The 18,724-nt window shown below is 47.4% G+C and overlaps 1 long non-coding RNA gene across 2 annotated transcripts; it reads right to left on the minus strand.

Annotated features, from left to right (window-relative positions):
- Nucleotides 1-8,958: 8,958 nt before the first annotated feature.
- LOC148377414 (uncharacterized) lies at nucleotides 8,959-18,006 on the minus strand. Of its 2 annotated transcripts, none has more exons than XR_015856736.1 (8): nucleotides 17,877-18,006; nucleotides 17,653-17,695; nucleotides 17,452-17,529; nucleotides 15,717-15,887; nucleotides 15,516-15,593; nucleotides 13,590-13,678; nucleotides 9,313-9,342; nucleotides 8,959-9,122 (listed from the first exon to the last, which is right to left on the minus strand). It is a non-coding gene; the product is annotated as an uncharacterized LOC148377414 (long non-coding RNA). The 2 variants fall into 2 exon arrangements; XR_015856735.1 differs by having other exon boundaries at nucleotides 17,653-17,699.
- Nucleotides 18,007-18,724: the final 718 nt, after the last annotated feature.

Consider the following 18,724-nt stretch of genomic DNA (forward strand, 5'->3'; position numbering starts at 1 on the left):
ACACTTGAAGACAGAAGCAGAAAAGCAGAGCTAAATGCAAAATGTACTCACCGGTGACTCCAATTTTTTTCCCCCCTGAAGAAACAGCTGGACGGGTGGCCCCGGCTGGCCAGTGGGACTCTTGTTATTCTGACCCTTTTTAGTGCGCGTTTGGGGCAACAACCGTTTTTTGTGGCGCTCTCTTCTGGTTCAAAAGTGCCCTGCATGTGAATTTGCTTTTCCTGCCTTCTGATTGGATGAGCGCCGGTGTGACGCGGTGCCTCTGTCACCGTGGCGGGGGGTATACGTTGGCATCGGAGCGTCTGCCAACGTCTGAGACCGGCTGGCAGTGTATCGGAGGTGTCGAGTGCGGTGCCGCTGGAGCTCACTCACCAGCTGGTGTTAGGGCCACAGAATGAAGGCCAAGGAGAAGAATAGAAAGAGAAACAGAAACTTCTCCTCCAATTGTTTGATTTGTCTCTTCTGAGCTTCGATGAATTCTTTCAGCTCTTTGTTCCTCTAGGACGGACAAATGGAAAGTGGCATTCAAAAGCCAGTAAGCGTGCAAGTAAGTGCCGGGCTGGCTTTGGGCCCTTACCTGTTGCGCGCTGTGCAGCAGATCCATTCTCTCTTGGAGGATGCAAGCGTCGCGCTCCCTCAACTCGCACATCAGGGCTCGCTTCCATTGGTCCACGGCGCTCCTAAGCTCTTCTCTCTGATCCGCCGTCAGCACGTCATTCACGCCAGCGTGGCTGGCTTTTTCGCCGTCCGTGGCGGGGCAGTCCCGCTGCGGTAGCGCCTCGTACAACATGGCCTCCAGCTCCAGGATCCTCTGGGCCGCAATCCTCGTCCATCAGTGGTCCGGCGGGAGATTTGAGGGCGGCTTACCTTATGAGCCTGGTCCATGGAACACTTCCTGAAGTCCAACTCTTCATCCAGGTAGCCCTTCTGCTTGCAGAACATATCCTAGCACAGCTCAAGGTCAGAATTGTTGGGGCACATTGCCGGAGTTCCCCTTGGCTGATGTCGCGTGTCTGTCTACCTTCTCACTTTCAATGTCCAACATCTTCTGTTGAAGTGCTGACTTGGTCACTTTGATGTATTCTAACCACTGAGGAAAGGCTGCTGTCACATAAGCAGAATGCGAGAGCGTGCGTGGACGTGCGCGTTACCTTCTCGGCTAGGGTGAGAAGGGTCCTGGCGTGAATCACGACCACCTGCTCCTCGTTGGTGAGATTCTGCAAGAGCCCAAAGGCACAGCGTCAACAAGCTTCTTTCAGCGCAAAGCCTTCCAAAAGTCACATTTGAGCCGCCGAGTCTCGTGGAGTGCGAACATAAGGAGTTCGACATACACTTACGGCGTTATAGCCCAGGATGTCCAGCTTCTTCATCAGATCACTGATGACGATGTCCGGGGGAAAGGCGCAAGGAGCAATGTAAGGTGTTCTGGGACCTCGGGTTAAGGTTAGGGTTGCGAGGGACGCCTTACGTACGCTCACGCCCTCGGCCTCGCAGTAGATCTGCAAAGGGCTGAGGCCGTCTGGGAAACGGACTTGCAGAAACTTCAAGACGGGGGAGCGCCACTCCCTCTCCTGAAAGGCAGAGGCATGCATCCGTCCGTCCGTCCGTCCGTCCGTCCGTCCGTCACATCTCTGGCCTCAACACGCTTGTGCGAGTCTTCCCACCTCCAGCTCCAGGATGCGGAACTCAAGCAGTTCGTTTTGGTCTCGGATATCCTGGATGTGCTCTTTCAGACGCGCTTCTTCCGCCTCCATCCGCCTGACCTGAAAAGACAGTCAGACCTCATCTGCGGGGCTTCCCGACAGGTGTGACGCCAAGCGACTCCGCCCAGCGCCTTTCTTTCCGTCACCTTTTCGGCCAACTGCTGATTGCTCTGACGCAGCAGCTGCTTCTCCTCCACCCACTTGACATTCTAGAAGAGACAAACGCGTGGACAGCTTTGGAATGTTGTGTCATTTTCATCCACAAATTCTTTGGTTGACTGGAAAATGACATTTGCTTTTCTCCGCATTTTCCCAGCCACGTTCGGGGGGGGTTGGTCCAGTAATGCCAGACGGATGAGTGACTGAAGAATGTAGCTATTTTGTCTGAGAAAAAGGTGTGCTCATTGATGAGCTTACCTGTCCTTGTTGCTTCAGCGCTGACTCCAGATCTGCTACTCTGCTTTGATAGTGACCCATTTCTACCATCAGCTTTTCTCTGGTCTGAAAGGAGGAGGAGGGAGGCTCCTCCTCCTCCTTTCAGACCAGAGAACACCCGAGGCTGGGTGAGAACGGGGAGGCTGCGACCCGGCCGGGGGTTGCGGGAAGGGGCGCCACCTTGATCTCCTTCTCGGCGTCGTAGTCCCCTTTCGCTGGTCTGGGCTAGCAGAGCGTAGGCTCGTTGCAGCGCTTGATATTCTTGCGTCAGCTGGCGGTAGCGAAGCTCCGCCTCTTCATGCACACACCAATGCAACACAGCACTAGTACCAGAATCAGTCAGACCGGCGACAAAGCACCCGCGACGCAAAGACGAGTCCGATTCCAGGCTGAAGAGGAATGTTTGGTGTCAATACGCTGGCAGAAATGGCGGGCTACCTCTTCGGGTTCCGTGTCGGGGGTTCTGTCGGTGTGAAAAGACAAGGACGATCCGTCCGAGTCCACCAACACGTCTTCGTCGTAGCCGTAAAATGTTTCGATGACCTGCGGGCGCGGAAGCAAACATCTCTCTGAACAAACTGAAGCGACACCTCACGATGAATCGACGAGAGGAACGATAGCGAGAAAAAGGCCATTTCATCTTGCGCAACACCAAGCAGCCGCAAACAAACAGACTCACCTTGCAGGACCTCACGCTTTGTTCCTCCTCAGAGATTCTCGACGTCGGTATCGTAGCAGCAAATCTCTCTCCTGTCGACACAAATAATCCGCCTTTGAGATTCTTTGGATGCAAAGGGAACGAACGGCTCCGGCGCAGAAACAAACGCGACTCACAATGACATTTCTGACATGAGCTCCTGTCTCCAGAGCCTGAAAAACACGTCACCGGCGATGATTGGAGGGACGCTCGTCTTTTCCAAAAGTGACAACTACAGGGTGTGTCAGGGTTTTCCAGATTATCTTTATCGTATCATTGTGTTGCTTTGACTTTGACTGCGACCTGTAATAAATAATATTATTTATCCCTTATTTATCCCTATCGCTTATCCCTTCCTACACAAAGTCGTAAAACACCCCTTGCTATGTTTTGACTAGAGGTCAAGGGCTTCCTCTATTCAATCCACTCTTACACCCACCCTGTTTCTCTTAATTAAAATGCTCGTGCAGGAGCCGAGAGTCAGACTTCATTCGTACAACGGATGGACTCTCCACCTGCAGGTGTCCAAAAGAACTTACTTGTCTCCCGTGTGGTTCTTGCAAAATAAGTTGGAGCGAGCGCAACTCTAACAGGGTGCATTTTGCCACTAGCTGCCTACGGACAATGACGTCGCGCTCGCGGCTCATGGTTGACGGGCTGAGCAGCCGGGCAAGTCCGTCGTTTTCAGCGCACAGCGAGTGGCAAAGGCGCTGACAAAACGGGAGCTTTGAGCTGCTGAAAACGGCAAAACAAGTCTAAAGCGTGTTCAAACGCGTGCGCACAATGCTCCTGCTTGAAAGGTCGGAATTTAAGGGGCCAATTTTTTGGATGGCGGCCGCCGGCCAAGCTTTGGACGGAAAAGGTTTCCTGGCGACAGCGAGCGAGCGCGGCGCTGCCGTACGTGCACCGAGTCGCCTGCCTGAAGACCTTGGACAAGTCGTCGATGATGTGCCGCTGCTCCACAACTTGAAGGAACTCCATTTCACCGTCCTGCTGGCCGCAACCGCGGTCCAGGTCATTGAGCGAACTAGGCCTTCTCTGTGGAACACAAATGCAGTGGACTCTGTTGGCACGCCGCCGTTGTCCGCGTCGACTTACCAAGCTTGCCATCTCCTCGTTCTCCTGGGTGACAAAGCGCACTTTGTTTTCAAGGCGACACAGCACCAGCGAGAGTTCTTCATTCTTCCTGCTCAGGCGTTTGTTTTTGTACAGGAGTGGCAGAAACTGGCTTTCTGTTTCTCTCAGTCGCTTTAGCTGCAAGCATGAAGTGCGGGATGTGAAAGACGCACAACACGCGGGCCAGAACGTATCCATTCCTTTTGCATCGGTTTGAACGGAATCGTGGCTTTGGCTCCCAATAAAAGACATCTACCAGGCAACCGACTCGCTGCGCCGCTCAACTAATAAGCAAGCGCAATGGGTGCCTCGCTGGATGGCGCGCATCAAACGTAGCGCAAACCTTCAAGCGTGCCGTCAATAAATTACCAGTTCATTGCGCTCTTCAGAAAGCAGGGCGTTTCGATCCTCCAGTTTCCTGATGACTGCGCTGAGCTCAGCGATTTTCAGATGAAACCGTCGCGTGTCCCGATCCTCCTGAGACTGAAAACGCCCCGCAACACACACACACAAGCACTCGTTCAAAGTTCAAAACTGTTTTTGTGCTACCTTCCTCCAGCAACGAACTAAGTCATGCGTACTGCAAGTGTGTGATGAGGTGGCTTACGCAATGAAGAGGATTGCTAGTAGCGGCGTTGACCCCACTTCCAGGGTAGTTTAGGCCCGCCCTTTGGGAATCCCTCAGGGCAGCGATCTGCTGCTCGGCAGCCTGAGTCTGCAGCTGAAGGCGGTGGACGTGGCCGGCCCCAGGGCTTCATCCAAAACACTAACCGCTCTGTCTTTCAGCTTGATCTCATCCGTCTGGATGTACAAACGGGGAGCGCTCAGGCAGGCGGGCAAACTCATTTGCCAGAATTGTGACAAAAACAAAGAGAGCAACCGGCCAATTTTTTTCTTGAATCGACTAGAACACCTTTGCTGTGACAAAAGCGAAGCGAGCAACCGGACATTTTCTTCTTGTGAAATAGAATAGAATAGAATGCCTTAGGTGTCATTGCACTGCAGGTATACAACGAAATTGGGAACATAGCCACGCACCGCGCATCTGATCAGTCCTACCAGTCGGCGGATCTCCCTCTCGCAGTCTCTCTTGGTTCGGCTCAGCTCCTCCCGATGCTGGTGATGAGCCGATCGGAGCTCGGCCGCTCGGGACTGCCAGGCCTGCTGGGCCGCTGCCAGGGCTTCTTCCGCGCTCCTGGTGGAGGCGACACCGCTCGGTCTCCCGACACCGCCGCGTCTCCTCCACCTCCGCCAGCAAAGCGCCCCCCCTCCTCACCTGAGCAGACATTGCGCCACACCGGGCCGTTGAGACCGCAACGGAGCGCCGCGACGCTTACTGGGGACAAGCTACACAATACGGTAGCGGCCGCATCGAAGCCCGACGTGGCGTGCGGATAGTCAGACACGGATAGAGCGGATCACCTTGTCCATGGAGCCGTCCCTCAGGCTGAGGACCAAGGCATTCAGTCGCTGGATCTCTCCATCTTTGATTTTGATCACTCTCATCAGCTCCATTTCATGCTGCCGCAGTAATGTCTCCCTGGTAATGGCTAACTCTTTCTGCTTCTCCTCATGGAGTTTGCTTTTGAGTTCCGTCATGGCGGCGGTGGCACGGTGGTGCTCCGCCCGCAGGTCCTGACTTCTCTCTCTCTCCAGACAGCTGACCTGACATGACTTAGACTTAGACAAACTTTATTGTCATCTTGTCTGCACATGGTGCATACAAAACGAAATTCCGTTGCATACGTCTTACAACAAAGTAGTGATATTGCAGTTGAATAGAAGTAACATATCCTATGAAAATATATATATATACATATATACTATATATATATATATATATATATATATATATATATATATATTAAAAATAAGTATAAAGTGCAGCAGTGATAATTATGCAATAGTGCAAGTAGGCAAAACAGTATTCAAGAGTGTGCAGAGGAATGCTAAACCATGTATTAAACTTCTATTTAAAGGGTTTATACAAGTTCAGTAAAGTTGGTAGTGCGAGATAGTGCAAGATAGAGGTCCGTAGTGTCATAAAGTACAGTTCTGTGAATGTGTGATGCAGAGTTCAGTTTAGAGCTCAACAGTTCTAGTGTTCAACAGTCTGATGACAGCAGGGAAAAAGCTGTTGCAGAACCTGGTGGACCTGCAGCGGATGCTGCAAACCTCTTCCCAGAGGGCAGCAGGGAGAACAGTCCATGGTGGGGGTGTGATGGGTCATTGATGATGTTACGGGCACGGGACATGCAGCGCTGAGATGAAATGTCCTGAATGGAGGGAAGAGGAGCCCCTATGATCCTCTCTGCTGTCCTCACCACTCTCCTCACGTTCTTCCAATCGGAGGCGGTGCAGCCTCCACACCACACAGAGAGACAGCTTGTCAGAATGCTCTCTATGGTGCTCCTGTAGAACGTCCTCATGATGGGTGGGGGCAGGTGGGCTCTCCTCATCCTCCGCAGGAAGTACAAGCGCTTCTGTGCCCTCTTGACCAGTGCCGTAGTGTTCATAGTCCAGGTGAGGTCTTCTGTGATGTGGACCCCCAGGAATTTGGTGGTGCTGCTTCCTCTGCAGCTAGTCAATCAGTTCAAAAGATCTTAGCACTTTGTTCTACTACTTTTGTTAAGACAGGACAAGCGAGTTTAATTATTACAGGTTACATTCCAACATAATCATAGGATCAAACTAACCTGAAAACCCTAACACTGACCACCTCCACAGCTGAGCTGTTGATGATCAGTGGAGCGTGGTGAGGCTGTTTTTTCCTGAAGTCGACGATGATCTCCTTCATCTTCTCCTCATTCAGGATCAGGCTGTTTTCTCTGCACCAGCCCACCAGCTGCTCCACCTCCTCTCTGTAGTCCAGGTCGTTGTTGTCTCTGATGAGCCCCACCACCGTTGTGTCGTCTGCTGACTTCACGATGTGATTGGTGGTGAACCTGAGGACGCAGTCGTGTGTCATCAGGGTGCACAGCAGGGGGCTCAGGACGCAGCCCTGAAGGGAGCCTGTGCTGAGGGTGATGACATCAGAGGTGTTCTGTCCGACCCGGACTGACTGAGGTCTGTTGGTGAGGAAGTCTAGCAGCCAGTTGCGAAGGGGGGTGTTGAAGCCCAGGTGTTCCAATTTTCCTACCAGATGCTGTGGGATGATGGTGTTAAACGCTGAGCTGAAGTCCAGGAACAGCCTCCGCACATGGGTGTTCTTCTCCTCCAGGTGAGCCAGGCTCAGGTGAAGAACGGAGGAGATGGCGTCCTGAGTGGAGCGGTTTTGCCGGTCGGCAAACTGGAACGGGTCAAATAATAGGGGGAGTCTGGAAACGATGTGACCTTTAAGCAGCCTTTCGAAGCACTTCATCATAACCGGAGTCAGTGCAACAGGCCGGTAATCATTAAATGAGGTGATTTGAGGTTTCTTCGGCACCGGAATGATGGAGGCAGTCTTAAAGCACGCCGGCACTGTGGCTTGGCCCAGCGAGGTGTTAAAAATGTCTGTGATGACCCCAGCCAGATGACTTGCACATTCCCTGAACACACGCCCAGGAATGTTGTCGGGGCCAGGGGCCTTACAGGGGTTGACTCTCCTCAGGGTCTTCAACACATCGGCGGAGTCAAGGCAGAGTACCTCCTCTTCCTGATGGGGGACAGTTTTAACTGCTGGAGTGCCGTTTAGTGCCTCGAACCTCCCAAAGAAGTTATTTAGACCATTTAGAAAGTCAGCATCAACTACACCCACCGGGGGGGGGGGGAGGGTGAGTTGTAGTCTGTAATCGCCCGTATGCCTTGCCACATACTCCTGATGTTTTTGACGTCGTGGAAACGATCCTGAAATTTTCGACTGCGGTCTCGCTTCGCTATCCTGATGGCACGGTTCAAGTTGGCTCTCGCTGTCCTCAGTGTCTCCTTGTCGCCAGACTTGAAGGCAGAGTTCCGCGCTCGTAGCGTTTGACGTACCTCCTCAGTCATCCAGGGTCGTTGGTTGCCCCGGGTGATGATATTCTTAGTGGTGCTGACGTCCTCGGTGCATTTGTTGATGTAGGCTGACACAGTCATGGCACACGCATGTCTAATCTACATCGGGAAAACTGGGAGGGAGGGAGGCAGGCAGGGAGGCAGGCAGGGAGGCAGGCAGGGAGGCAGGCAGTGTCTGTCTGTTGAGGTTTTCACCTTGTTCTTCTCCTGCTGAAGTTCTAACTGGACGTCCATCAGTTTGGTTCTCAGCTCGTCATTGGCGGCCTGAAGGGCGTCCGTTCGCTCCGCCTTGGCCCGCCCTGCCGGAGCTCGTTTGGACATCTCTTACTCGAGTCTCGCCCGGTCGTCAGTCAGAGATCACAACATTTGTACCTGGAGAGCACAAACGCAGCGCTGTTTTCCACTGGCTTCGAACTCAACTTCAATCGGTACCGTAACTTACAACATCATAAACATAGAACTAGCTTGACTTATTCATTGAATAAATGCATTTGGTTCTTCAAAACTGCATCACGCAACATAGCGTGACCGAGACGGCCGTTATCCACCTGCGTGAAGTTATTTGGTGAAATGAATGAGATGTTTAAGACACCATCGTTCTGTCTCTATGTAGATGAAGGTAAATAATCGATTGCTGAAGGTCCAAAGGTGTTGTGATAAACAAATAAACATATTAGTGATTAGTGACATATTTGTGATAAACATATTAGGCAGGATAATCACATATGTTAACGTGACTGCCCACACTGTATTTATTTATGGTTATTTGTTAAATCGAGTACTGTTAGACATGAAATAGGAAGTGTTTAACATAAATGGAAGACGAAAGGGGTACTCACCATTGTAGCTCCTGCTGGTCAATGATACGAGCCTCTTCTTGCAGTGGAAAACATACAGCCAACAAACACCGTGGAACCTAAAGGAATGAAATTAAACATTAACATTTAGCCTCAACCAACATTCACAGATACAACGCAACGCAAACTACACAAACGTAAATCTTTTTAAACACAATGAGTTGTACTTGCCGTGTACGCTCTAGACGGTCCACTTGCAAGCGGAAAATAAAGATATTTCTGTTGATAATCGTCGTGTTTGTATCCGGTGTCTCGCTCAAGGCCATTGCGCCCACAGATTTGAATTTTGGCGAGAGTTCAGCCTATTGACGTCATTTCCGCGGTGTAATACCCGCATATCTGAAACGGCAAAGTTAAGAGTAGAGTTAAATAAAGTTTTTAGTCAACGCAATAATTTACAACCGTTGACCAGTCGAAATAATCGTCGAAATTTGGCGTCTGTGGCTGGAAGCAGACGCCGAGTTCGACATTCCTCCCAAACGCCACACTCCCTCGCTTTTCAGGGCTAAAAAAAAACAGTTGTAATTACCTTGTACGCTCTAGACGGTCAAGTTGCAAGCTGAAAACAAAAATATTTGCCTTGTTAGTCATCGTGTTACTAACAGCTGTGTCTTGTTTGCCAGAACTGCCGCTTTCCTACTTCCTGTTGCAAGCCACGCCCACGGATTATAATTTTGCCGTGAGTTCCGCCTATTGACGTCATGTCCGCGTCACATGACTGCGACGTAATATTATCTAAAACTGTTTGTGCGGTATTGTGTTGTTCTGTGCGGTATTGTGTTATTCTGTGCGGCGTCGTGTTGTTCTGTGCGGCGTCGTGTTGTTCAGTGCGACGTCGTGTTGTTCAGTGCGGCATGGTGTTGTTCAGTGCGGCATGGTGTTGTTCAGTGCGGCATGGTGTTGTTCAGTGCGGCATAATGTTGTTCAGTGCGGCATAATGTTGTTCAGTGCGGCATGGTGTTGTTCAGTGCGGCATGGTGTTGTTCAGTGCGGCATGGTGTTGTTCAGTGCGGCATAATGTTGTTCAGTGCGCCATAATGTTGTTCAGTGCGGCATGGTGTTGTTCAGTGCGGGATGGTGTTGTTCAGTGCAGGATGGTGTTGTTCAGTGCGGCACGGTGTTGTTCAATGCGGCATGGTGTTGTTCAGTGCGGGATGGTGTTGTTCAGTGCGGCATGGTGTTGTTCAGTGCGGCATAATGTTGTTCAGTGCGGCATGGTGTTGTTCAGTGCGGCATGGTGTTGTTCAGTGCGGCATGGTGTTGTTCAGTGCGGCATGGTGTTGTTCAGTGCGGAATGGTGTTGTTCAGTGCGGCATGGTGTTGTTCAGTCCGGGATGGTGTTGTTCAATGCGGGATCGTGTTGTTCAGTGCGGGGTGGTGTTGTTCAGTGCGGGATGGTGTTGTTCAGTGCGGCATGGTGTTGTTCAATGCGGCATGGTGTTGTTCAGTGCGGGATGGTGTTGTTCATTGCGGCATGGTGTTGTTCAGTGCGGCATGGTGTTGTTCAGTGCGGCATGGTGTTGTTCAGTGCGGCATGGTGTTGTTCAGTGCGGCATAATGTTGTTCAGTGCGGCATGGTGTTGTTCAGTGTGGAAAGGTGTTGTTCAGTGCAGGATGGTGTTGTTCAGTGCGGCATGGTGTTGTTCAATGCAGGATCGTGTTGTTCAGTGCAGCATAATGTTGTTCAGTGCAGCATGGTGTTGTTCAGTGCGGCATGGTGTTGTTCAATGCGGCATGGTGTTGTTCACTGCGGGATCGTGTTGTTCAGTGCGGCATAATGTTGTTCAGTGCAGCATGGTGTTGTTCAGTGCGGCATGGTGTTGTTCAGTGCGACATAATGTTGTTTAGTGCGGCATAATGTTGTTCAGTGCGGCATAATGTTGTTCAGTGCGGCATAATGTTGTTCAGTGCGGCATGGTGTTGTTCAGTGCGGCATGGTGTTGTTCAGTGCGGCATGGTGTTGTTCAGTGCAGGATGGTGTTGTTCAGTGCGGCATGGTGTTGTTCAATGCGGCATGGTGTTGTTCAGTGCGGGATGGTGTTGTTCAGTGCAGGATGGTGTTGTTCAGTGCGGAATGGTGTTGTTCAGTGCGGCATGGTGTTGTTCAGTGCGGCATGGTGTTGTTCAGTGCAGGATGGTGTTGTTCAATGCGGGATCGTGTTGTTCAGTGCGGCATGGTGTTGTTCAGTGCGGCATGGTGTTGTTCAGTGCGGCATAATGTTGTTCAGTGCGGCATGGTGTTGTTCAGTGCGGCATGGTGTTGTTCAGTGCGGCATGGTGTTGTTCAGTGCGGCATGGTGTTGTTCAGTGCGGCATAATGTTGTCCAGTGCGCCATAATGTTGTTCAGTGCGGCATGGTGTTGTTTAGTGCGGGATGGTGTTGTTCAGTGCAGGATGGTGTTGTTCAGTGCGGCATGGTGTTGTTCAATGCGGCATGGTGTTGTTCAGTGCGGGATGGTGTTGTTCAGTGCGGCATGGTGTTGTTCAGTGCGGCATAATGTTGTTCAGTGCGGCATGGTGTTGTTCAGTGCGGCATGGTGTTGTTCAGTGCGGCATGGTGTTGTTCAGTGCGGCATGGTGTTGTTCAGTGCGGAATGGTGTTGTTCAGTGCGGCATGGTGTTGTTCAGTGCGGGATGGTGTTGTTCAGTGCGGGATCGTGTTGTTCAGTGCGGGGTGGTGTTGTTCAGTGCAGGATGGTGTTGTTCAGTGCAGGATGGTGTTGTTCAGTGCGGCATGGTGTTGTTCAATGCAGGATCGTGTTGTTCAGTGCAGCATAATGTTGTTCAGTGCAGCATGGTGTTGTTCAGTGCGGCATGGTGTTGTTCAATGCGGCATGGTGTTGTTCAGTGCGGGATGGTGTTGTTCAGTGCGGCATGGTGTTTTTCAGTGCGGCATAATGTTGTTCAGTGCGGCATGGTGTTGTTCAGTGCGGCATGGTGTTGTTCAGTGCAGGATGGTGTTGTTCAGTGCGGCATGGTGTTGTTCAATGCAGGATCGTGTTGTTCAGTGCAGCATAATGTTGTTCAGTGCAGCATGGTGTTGTTCAGTGCGGCATGGTGTTGTTCAATGCGGCATGGTGTTGTTCACTGCGGGATGGTGTTGTTCAATGCGGGATCGTGTTGTTCAGTGCGGCATAATGTTGTTCAGTGCAGCATGGTGTTGTTCAGTGCGGCATGTTGTTGTTCAGTGCGACATAATGTTGTTCAGTGCGGCATAATGTTGTTCAGTGCGGCATAATGTTGTTCAGTGCGGCATGGTGTTGTTCACTGCGGCATGGTGTTGTTCAGTGCGGTATGGTGTTGTTCAGTGCAGGATGGTGTTGTTCAGTGCGGCATGGTGTTGTTTAATGCGGCATGGTGTTGTTCAGTGCGGGATGGTGTCGTTCAGTGCAGGATGGTGTCGTTCAGTGCGGCATGGTGTTGTTCAGTGCGGAATGGTGTTGTTCAGTGCGGCATGGTGTTGTTCAGTGCGGCATGGTGTTGTTCAGTGCAGGATGGTGTTGTTCAGTGCGGGATCGTGTTGTTCAGTGCGGCATGGTGTTGTTCAGTGCGGCATGGTGTTGTTCAGTGCGGCATAATGTTGTTCAGTGCGGCATGGTGTTGTTCAGTGCGGCATGGTGTTGTTCAGTGCGGCATGGTGTTGTTCAGTGCGGCATGGTGTTGTTCAGTGCGGCATAATGTTGTCCAGTGCGCCATAATGTTGTTCAGTGCGGCATGGTGTTGTTTAGTGCGGGATGGTGTTGTTCAGTGCAGGATGGTGTTGTTCAGTGCGGCATGGTGTTGTTCAATGCGGCATGGTGTTGTTCAGTGCGGGATGGTGTTGTTCAGTGCGGCATGGTGTTGTTCAGTGCGGCATAATGTTGTTCAGTGCGGCATGGTGTTGTTCAGTGCGGCATGGTGTTGTTCAGTGCGGCATGGTGTTGTTCAGTGCGGCATGGTGTTGTTCAGTGCGGAATGGTGTTGTTCAGTGCGGCATGGTGTTGTTCAGTGCGGGATGGTGTTCAATGCGGGATCGTGTTGTTCAGTGCGGGGTGGTGTTGTTCAGTACAGGATGGTGTTGTTCAGTGCGGCATTGTGTTGTTCAATGCAGGATCGTGTTGTTCAGTGCAGCATAATGTTGTTCAGTGCAGCATAATGTTGTTCAGTGCAGCATGGTGTTGTTCAGTGCGGCATGGTGTTGTTCAGTGCGGCATGGTGTTGTTCAGTGCGGCATGGTGTTGTTCAGTGCGGCATGGTGTTGTTCAGTGCGGCATGGTGTTGTTCAGTGCGGCATAATGTTGTTCAGTGCGGCATGGTGTTGTTCAGTGCGGCATGGTGTTGTTCAGTGCGGCATAATGTTCAGTGCGGCATAATGTTCAGTGCGGCATGGTGTTGTTCAGTGCGGGATGGTGTTGTTCAGTGCAGGATGGTGTTGTTCAGTGCGGCATGGTGTTCAGTGCGGGATGGTGTCTTTCAGTGCGGCATGGTGTCGTTCAGTGCGGCATGGTGTCTTTCAGTGCGGCATGGTGTCGTTCAGTGAGGCATGGTGTTGTTCAGTGCGGCATGGTGTTGTTTAGTGCGGCATGGTGTTGTTCAGTGCGGGATGGTGTTGTTCAGTGTGGCATGGTGTTCAGTGCGGCATGGTGTTGTTCAGTGCGGTATCGTGTTGTTCAGTGCGGTATCGTTTTTCTCAGTGCGGTATCGTGTTGTTCAGTGCAGTATCGTTGTGTTGTTCGTATTGTGTTTAACACTTAGCCTCTAACACTTAGCCTCTAACACTTAGCCTCTAGCATCTAGAAGGTAAATAAATAGGAAGGAAGGACTCACCGGTGACGTCTTCGCCCACGTCCAAGCGTTGTACTTTGTATTTTCATCCTTCTGACAGTGGAAAACATAGCCAACAAACACCGTGGAACCTAAACGAATGAAAGAAAACTATCATTTGGCCACAACCAACATTCACAGATACAACACAATGTGACGTGCGGGGTTGAGGTTAAAGGTTGAGTGAAGGGCCCTCGTTTTAAACTACTTTTTTGAAAAGGATTGGGAACAAGTAAGACGTATTTAATTTATTTAATGGGAAGTAGTAAGAGCTATTGAATTTAATCTATGTATTATATTCTATTGTATTGTATTCTGTTGTATTCTTTTGGATTGTATTCACACTAACCCCACTAAAACTTCAGCCCACAAAAACTCGCCTCTGGCGCCTAGCCTCTGGCACTTAGCCTCTAACACTTAGCCTTTAACACTTAGCCTTTAACACTTAGCCTTTAACACTTAGCCTAGAAGGTGAATAAATAGGGTTAAAGGTTGAGTGAAGGGACCTCGTTTTAAACTACTTTTTTTGTAAAGGAGTGGGAACAAGTAAGACGTATTTAATTTATTTAATGGGAAGTAGTAAGACTTATTAAATTTATTTAATCTACTTTTCTTCCCAGGCAAAATTTGATGTGCTGCAATTCCAAATTTCCAAAGTGAATGAAGGAATGAAGTCCTTTAAATTATGATTTTGTATAAATACTAGGCATTAACACAAAATCGACGGCACAAAATGGGCAGACTTTACTTGTTTGAAAAGGACTGGTTACAAGACAGACTTTTTTAATTTATTTAATGGGAAGAAGACTTATTTAGTTTAATTGATCTATTTTTGTTCCCTGCCAAAATTCGATTTGCTGCAATTCCAAATTTCCAAAGTGAATGAAGGAAAGAAGTCGTTTAAATTATGATTTTGTTTAAATACTAGGCATAGACACAAAATCTACGGCACAAAATGGGCAGACTTTACTTGTTTGAAGAGGACTGGTTACAAGACAGACTTTTCTGATTTATTTAATGGGAAGAAGACTTATTTAGTTTATTTAATCTATTTTTGTTCCCTGGCAAAATTGGATTTGCTGAAATTGTATTTTGCCAAATCTTGCCTTGAGACCTGATAGGAAGTATTAAACGCTTAGTTAAATCAATACAAGTTGGTAATAAGAGCGAGTAATGTTGGTTGAACCGATGAATGAAGGTTGAAAGCAATTTAAATTATGACTTTGTATAAATACTAGATATTAACAGAACATCTACTGCGCGAAATGGGCAGAGTTTACTTGTTTGAGAAGGAGTGGCTTATTCAAAACTAAGATTTATTTAATCTGTTTGTTCCCAGGCAAAATTGGATGTGATGCAATTCCAAATTTCACCACATGATGGTGCCCAATTTTGACTTCATAGGACATATTAAACACTTAGCTTGTTATTATGTTCAAGGTAATCAGATTTGTTTATCATTCTAATGGCCTCTTCAAAACTATTCTGGATTACTACTTTGGATCTATTCTACATTACTTGGCAACAACATACTCTGTAACAGATTAGGCAGTATAATCACATATGTTAACTTGAGAGTGCCCACACTCAATCTACTTATCGTGATGTGTTAAATCAATTACTGTTAGACATTATTTGTCTGATAATCTACCAAATCTTTGAATTGAAGAATTTGTGATTTAATTAATAGCTTGTTCAGGGTAATCAGACTTGTATATAATTCTAATGGCCTTCTTTTGAAAACTATTCTGAATTACAACTTTGGATCTTATATTACTTTGCAACAATCTACTCCGTGACAGATTAGGCAGTATAATCACATATGTTAACTTCAGTGCCCACACTGTATTTATTTATGGTTATTTGTTAAATCAAGTACTGTTTGACATGAAATAGGAAGTGTTTAACATAAATGTTATGGCTACTCACCATTGTAGCTCGCTCCTGGTCAATGATACGAGCCTCTTCTTGCAGTGGAAAACTTGCAGCCAACAAACACCGTGGAACCTAAAGGAATGAAATTAAACATTAACATTTCGCCTCGACCAATTTTCACACGTACAACGCAACGCGGCTACACTTCTGCTATTACAAACGTAAATCTCCTTAAACACAATGAGTGTTACTTACCGTGTACGCTCTAGACGGTCCAGTTGCAAGCAGAAAATAAAGATATTTCTGTTGATAATCGTCGCTGCTCAGTGGCTCACGGCCATCGCGCCAACAGATTTGAATTTTGGCGGAGGTTCGGGCAATTACGTCATATCCGCGGCATTTGACTGCGACGTAATACCCGCTTATCTGAAACGGCAGTTAAAAGTAGAGTTACATCAAGTTTTCTTGGAACCTAAACGAATGAAAGAAAACTATCATTTGGCCACAACCAACATTCACAGATACAACACAACGTGCGGGGTTGAGGTTAAAGATTGAGTGAAGGGCCCTCGTTTTAAACTACTGTTTTGAAAAGGAGTGGGAACAAGTAAGACGTATTTAATTTATTTAATGGGAAGTAGTAAGACTTATTAAATTTATTTAATCTACTTTTCTTCCCAGGCAAAATTTGATGTGCTGCAATTCCAAATTTCCAAAGTGAATGAAGGAATGAAGTCCTTTAAATTATGATTTTGTATAAATACTAGGCATTAACACAAAATCGACGGCACAAAATGGGCAGACTTTACTTGTTTGAAAAGGACTGGTTACAAGACAGACTTTTTTAATTTATTTAATGGGAAGAAGACTTATTTAGTTTAATTGATCTATTTTTGTTCCCTGCCAAAATTCGATTTGCTGCAATTCCAAATTTCCAAAGTGAATGAAGGAAAGAAGTCGTTTAAATTATGATTTTGTTTAAATACTAGGCATAGACACAAAATCTACGGCACAAAATGGGCAGACTTTACTTGTTTGAAGAGGACTGGTTACAAGACAGACTTTTCTGATTTATTTAATGGGAAGAGGACTTATTTAGTTTATTTAATCTATTTTTGTTCCCTGGCAAAATTGGATTTGCTGAAATTGTATTTTGCCAAATCTCGATTTGAGACCTGATAGGAAGTATTAAACGCTTAGTTAAATCAATACAAGTTGGTAATAAGAGCGAGTAATGTTGGTTGAACCGATGAATGAAGGTTGAAAGCAATTTAAATTATGACTTTGTATAAATACTAGATATTAACAGAACATCTACTGCGCAAAATGGGCAGAGTTTACTTGTTTGAGAAGGAGTGGCTTATTCAAAACTAAGATTTATGTAATCTGTTTGTTCCCAGGCAAAATTGGATGTGATGCAATTCCAAATTTCACCACATGATGGTACCCAATTTTGACTTCATAGGACATATTAAACACTTAGCTTGTTATTATGTTCAAGGTAATCAGATTTGTTTATCATTCTAATGGCCTCTTCAAAACTATTCTGGATTACTACTTTGGATCTATTCTACATTACTTGGCAACAACATACTCTGTAACAGATTAGGCAGTATAATCACATATGTTAACTTGAGAGTGCCCACACTCAATCTACTTATCGTGATGTGTTAAATCAATTACTGTTAGACATTATTTGTCTGATAATCTACCAAATCTTTGAATTGAAGAATTTGTGATTTAATTAATAGCTTGTTCGGGGTAATCAGACTTGTATATAATTCTAATGGCCTTCTTTTGAAAACTATTCTGAATTACAACTTTGGATCTTATATTACTTTGCAACAATCTACTCGGTGACAGATTAGGCAGTATAATCACATATGTTAACTTCAGTGCCCACACTGTATTTATTTATGGTTATTTGTTAAATCAAGTACTGTTAGACATGAAATAGGAAGTGTTTAACATAAATGTTATGGCTACTCACCATTGTAGCTCGCTCCTGGTCAATGATATGAGCCTCTTCTTGCAGTGGAAAACTTGCAGCCAACAAACACCGTGGAACCTAAAGGAATGAAATTAAACATTAACATTTCGCCCGGACCAACATTCACACGTACAACGCAACGCGGCTACACTTCTGCTATTACAAACGTAAATCTCCTTAAACACAACGAGTGTTACTTACCGTGTACGCTCTAGGCAAAATTGGATGTGATGCAATTCCAAATCTATCTGAAACGGCAGTTAAAAGTAGAGTTACATCAAGTTTTCTTTTTTAATCAACACAATCATTTACAACCGTTGACCAGAAAGAATCGTCGAAATTCGACGTCCCCCACAAACGCCACGCTCACTCGCTTTTCAGGGCAACAAAAGTACTTCTTTTTAAAAACGATGAGTTGTACTTACCGTGTACGCTCTGGACGGTCCAGTTGCAAGCAGAAAATAAAAATATTTCTCTTGTTAGTCGTATGTTACCATCCGCTGTGTCTTTGTCAACATCGCCGCCATTTTCCTACTTCCTGCTGCGAGCCACGCCCACGGATTTAAATTTGGGCGGAAGCTCTTTCCATTGGCGTCGTTTTCGCGTATAGCAAATCCGATTGGTTGGGAAGGGGGCACGGTTATGCAGCCGAGGAGTCCTGTGATCGGTGGGATGTAAAGTAGGCGTCGACGTCACGTCCGCGTCACGTGACCACGACGTGGCAGACGTCAAATAGCAACCGCTGTTTTGTTTAGTAGACTTACAGTTGTTATGCATTGACATAATGGCGCACACACCAAATAGATTTAAATAAATTAAATAATTCTTCTGCCCACTCTCTTTTAAACAAGTTAACTCTCCCCGCGGATTTGAATTCCGGCGAAAGTTACGCCCATCGACGTCACGTATGTCACGTGACCACGACGTGGCAGATGTCATATAGCAACCGCTGTTTTGTTTAGTAGATTTACAGTTGTTATGCATTGGCATAATGGTGTGCACTCAAAATAGATTTAAATAAATTAAATATTTCTTCTGCCTACTCCCTTTTAAACAAGTTAACTCTGCCCACGTCCATTGACGTCTTGTCTGCGTCACGTGACCACGACGTAGCGACGTCATATAGTAACCGCTGTTTTGACCAGTAGACTTAGTTATTATGCGTTGACATAATGGCGCACTGGTTAGCATGGCCACCTCTTAAGCATGATGATGCGGGTTCGACGCCTGATCAATGTTAGCATGGAGTGAGCTGAAGTGCATGGCGCTGAAG

This window comes from Syngnathus floridae, unplaced genomic scaffold, assembly GCF_059516105.1.
Source record: "Syngnathus floridae isolate MCC-2025c unplaced genomic scaffold, RoL_Sflo_1.0 HiC_scaffold_188, whole genome shotgun sequence".
NCBI classification, from domain to species: domain Eukaryota; kingdom Metazoa; phylum Chordata; class Actinopteri; order Syngnathiformes; family Syngnathidae; genus Syngnathus; species Syngnathus floridae.